At 43.9% G+C, this 4,869-nt stretch overlaps 1 long non-coding RNA gene across 1 annotated transcript; it reads right to left on the reverse strand.

Annotated features, from left to right (window-relative positions):
• Positions 1 to 370: 370 nt before the first annotated feature.
• On the reverse strand, positions 371 to 2,190 carry LOC134909961 (uncharacterized). Its single transcript, XR_010176071.1, has 2 exons — positions 2,101 to 2,190; positions 371 to 714 (listed from the first exon to the last, which is right to left on the reverse strand). It is a non-coding gene; the product is annotated as an uncharacterized LOC134909961 (long non-coding RNA).
• Positions 2,191 to 4,869: the final 2,679 nt, after the last annotated feature.

Genomic DNA, 4,869 nt, shown 5'->3' on the forward strand with positions numbered 1-4,869 from the left:
AAAGCTTCCAGGACTGTGATGCCATATTAGCATTTAGATATGTATTTCACCCACTTGTATGTTACACATTTTTTAACAACTCAAAGACAAATTTACTAAATTGGCCATAGGGAAAATAGCATAGACTCAAAATAATACTTGAATTTCTGTAAAAGCATAATAAAATTATAAGTTTGAATGGAAAGATAAAAGAAAAAAACCTTGGAGTGTTTTGCATAATAAAATCGCTGTTAGTTACATTTCCTCTACATTTTTCCAGGGACTACTGATTTTATTTTCAACCACTCAATAATGAAGAGCATTTGCCAATAACCATTATTAGAAATGAGGGCCTTGATTTGTTAAAATGTTAAATATTGGCTACAGTAAAAATGTTTAATTCTTTTTATTTATTTTTTATTTTAAGAATAACAAAATTACAATTATAATGCTGGAATTTGATAATCTATCAAGTTTGCTCATAGACTGAAAATCTAACACTGAAACAGATGTAATTGAAGTGCCAGGTTTTCGGTACAGATATTGTTTTGTTTTTATTCCAGTACTTGTGTTCTGCATGTCCACAGAATGTTAATATTAGTATTTTTCTTTGATTTATTATTTTGGAAGATCTTCTGTTTCTAGCTGCAATGTGAATTCATTTGAGGTTTTTGTCATTGCAGATGTTGCTCTATTTGTGTAAAATGATTTGCCAGATGTATCGTCGTGTATATTCTGTTCAAAAACATATGAAAATACATTTATTTTAACATCAAATTAATTTAAATTAATAACATGCTATGTCTTGTACAAATAAATAAATTGAGAAGCAAAATATTACATGGTTTTGTTTTTAATTCAGCATTTTCAATATATATGCAAAGGGAGTGTGTGATAATGTATTCCTTATACATTTATTGCAGATATGCACATAAGAAATGGAAGTGGTGAAAGGGGTAACCCTAGGACTTAGGAATCGCTATGTGCATACTACTGGCTACAGCACACAATCACATTAGTATTAAAGCAGACACCATTTGGGAAGCTCCACTTTACAAGGTGGACCAGTGCGACACCATTAATCCTAACACAAATTACAGACAATAACATGAAGCAAAAGGCAAAGATAGCCATAGAGAAAAGAACTTGCTATCTCAGAAGTGTGGGAACATAAGATAATGGAAGAACATTTTGTGGGGAAAGTGCATGTAGCTGCTGTAACCACATTATCAGCTGTCGGTCATAGATCATTGGTTATTGGTGGTGTGGTATGGTGGATTGAGGACAGCTAGTAGAAGGGTAGAGACATGAAGCATGAATGAGTTAATGTAAAAGTCCAGTCAAGTGCTGGTAGTGGTAACCATTTATTCTAACAGAACCTCTTTTCTCTTGTTCTGGGGAAGTATATTGCTTTGGTGCTGTACTCTTCTGGTTCTTTGGCAGCATGGTATAGCTGTGTTCTTGACCCAAACCCATAGATAACATAAAGATTCCATAGATGTAAATGTACAGGGACATGTATATCAAATACAACAACCTGAATATATAGTAAATAAAAGTGGATACTACAAAAAGAGACACGTGTGTGTGTGTGTGTGTGTGTGTGTGTGTGTGTGTGTGTGTGTGTGTGTGTGTGTGTGTGTATGTATATATATATATATATATATATATATATATATATATATATAATCAGGAATAAACGAGGCGGCACTCAGAGACTTGCAAAAGACATCAAACGTGTATTAAGTGCTTAATACACGTTTGATGTCTTTTGCAAGTCTCTGAGTGCCGCCTCGTTTATTCCTGATTGTGTACTGGGGTGACCCCCCCGGGGGAAGGCACCTTAGCAAGTTGGTCCGGAGGGACGTCTGGAGTGCCGGAGTTAAGTGTTGGTTATATATATATATATATATATATATATATATATATTATGTTTTGATGGAACACAGGTGCTGATACTGTATATCATGACAGCTGGGAGGGTCTTTGTCTGGAAGTGGGATAATACTAGGAGGGAACAAACTGTTTTTATAGATTATTCTTACTATACATGTGTGTGACTTGTTACTATGCTGCAAAAAAGGTACTTATTCTAATTATTAATATTCTCACCAATATTACCTGACATCCCCCTCTCCAACTTGCTCTCATACAGGTGGAGGTGTACGAAGGCTTTGACTTGGCAGTTAGAAAAAATGGCAGTTAAGAGCTTTTCTCTGACGTCCTAGTGGATGCTGGGAACTCCGTAAGGACCATGGGGAATAGACGGGCTCCGCAGGAGACTGGGCACTCTAAAAGAAAGATAAGGTACTATCTGGTGTGCACTGGCTCCTCCCTCTATGCCCCTCCTCCAGACCTCAGTTAGAATCTGTGCCCGGCCAGAGCTGGGTGCTCCTAGTGGGCTCTCCTGAGCTTGCTAGAAAAGAAAGTATTTGTTAGGTTTTTTATTTTCAGTGAGATCTGCTGGCAACAGACTCACTGCTACGTGGGACTGAGGGGAGAGAAGCAAACCTACCTGCGTGCAGCTAGCTTGTGCTTCTTAGGCTACTGGACACCATTAGCTCCAGAGGGTTCGAACACAGGGCCTGACCTCGATCGTCCGTTCCCGGTGCCGCGCCGCCGTCCCCCTTGCAGAGCCAGAAGACAGAAGAAGAACGATGAAATCGGCGGCAGAAGACTCCTGTCTTCATTAAGGTAGCGCACAGCACTGCAGCTGTGCGCCATTGCTCCCACAGCACACCACACACTCCGGTCACTGTAGGGTGCAGGGCGCGGGGGGGGGGCTAAAAATACACATAATACAGTCAGCTAACTGTATATGTGTAAAAAAAAAACGCCATTAAGTTAAAGAAAACGCGGGACAGAAGCCCGCCGCTGAGGGGGCGGGGCCTTCTTCCTCAGCACACCAGCGCCATTTTCACTTCACAGCTCCGCTGGAAGCACGCTCCCCAGGCTCTCCCCTGCAGTATCCAGGTACAAGACGGGTTAAAAAGAGAGGGGGGGGCACATAAATTTAGGCGCAAATCGATACAGACAAGCAGCTATTGGGAAAATCACTTATTAGCAGTGTAAATCCCTGTGTTATATAGCGCTGTGGTGTGTGCTGGCATACTCTCTGTCTCCCCAAAGGACTTTGTGGGGTCCTGTCCTCAGTCTGAGCATTCCCTGTGTGTGTGCGGTGTGTCGGTACGGCTGTGTCGACATGTTTGATGAGGAGGGTTACGTGGAGGCGGAGCAGGGGCAGATAAATGTGGTGTCGCCCCCGACGGGGCCGACACCTGATTGGATGGATATGTGGAAGGTCTTAACCGACAGTGTCAACTCCTTACATAAAAGGTTCGATGACGCAGCAGCCTTGGGACAGCCGGGGTCTCAGCCCGCGCCTGCCCAGGCGACCCAGAAGCCGTCAGGGGCTCAAAAACGCCCGCTAGCTCTGATGGTAGACACAGACGTCGACACGGAGTCTGACTCCAGTGTAGATGAGGATGAGACAAATATAAAGTCTACAAAAGCCATCCGATGCATGATTACTGCAATGAAAGATGTATTGCACATTTCTGACATTAACCCGGTTACCACCAAGAGGGGTATTATGTTTGGGGAGAAAAAGCAGCCAGTGACTTTTCCCCCATCTGATGAATTAAATGATTTGTGTGAAGAAGCGTAGAGTTCCCCTGATAAGAAACTAGTAATTTCTAAGAGGTTACTGATGGCGTACCCTTTCCCGCCAACGGATAGGTTACGTTGGGAAACATCCCCTAGGGTGGACAAGGCGCTAACACGCTTATCAAAAAGGGTGGCACTGCCGTCTCAGGATACGGCCGCCCTAAAGGATCCTGCGGATAGAAAGCCGGAAGCTATCCTGAAGTCTGTGTATACACACACTGGTACTCTACTGAGACCTGCTATTGCTTCAGCCTGGATGTGTAGTGCTGCAGCAGCATGGACTGATACCCTGTCAGACAACATTGATTCCCTCGACAGGGATACTGTTTTGCTAACCATTGAACATATAAAAGACGTCGTCTTATATATGCGGGATGCACAGAGGGACATTTGCCTGCTGGCATCTAGAATTAATGCAATGTCCATTTCTGCCAGGAGAGTATTATGGACTCGGCAGTGGACAGGTGATGCTGATTCTAAAAAAGACATGGAGGTTTTGCCTTATAAGGGTGAGGAATTGTTTGGGGACGGTCTCTCGGACCTCGTATCCACAGCAACTGCTGGGAAGTCGACTTTTTTACCTCAGGTTCCCTCACAGCCTAAGAAAGCACCGTATTATCAAATGCAGTCCTTTCGGCCTCAGAAAGGCAAGCGGGTCAGAGGAGCATCCTTTCTGGCCAGAGGCAAGGGTAGAGGAAGGAAGCTGCACCAGGCAGCCAGTTCCCAGGAACAAAAATCCTCCCCTGCTTCCACTAAGTCCACCGCATAACGTTGGGGCTCCACAGGCGGAGCCAGGTGTGGTGGGGGCGCGTCTCCGAAACTTCAGCAACCAGTGGGTTCGCTCACAAGTGGATCTCTGGGCTGTACAAATTGTATCTCAGGGATACAAGCTGGAGTTCGAGGCGACTCCCCCTCGCCGTTACCTCAAATCAGCCTTGCCAGCTGCTCCCAGGGAAAGGGAGGTAGTACTGGCGGCAATTCACAAGCTGTACCTCCAGCAGGTGATAATCAAGGTCCCCCTCCTTCAACAGGGCAGGGGTTACTATTCCACATTGTTTGTGGTACCGAAACCGGATGGTTCGGTGAGACCCATCCTGAATTTAAAATCCTTGAACACTTAAATAAAGAAGTTCAAGTTCAAAATGGAATCGCTCAGGGCGGTTATTGCAAGCCTGGAAGATTTTATGGTGTCGTTGGACATCAAGGATGCTTACTTGCATGTCC

Source organism: Pseudophryne corroboree, chromosome 4 (genome assembly GCF_028390025.1).
Source record: "Pseudophryne corroboree isolate aPseCor3 chromosome 4, aPseCor3.hap2, whole genome shotgun sequence".
NCBI classification, from domain to species: Eukaryota; Metazoa; Chordata; class Amphibia; order Anura; family Myobatrachidae; genus Pseudophryne; species Pseudophryne corroboree.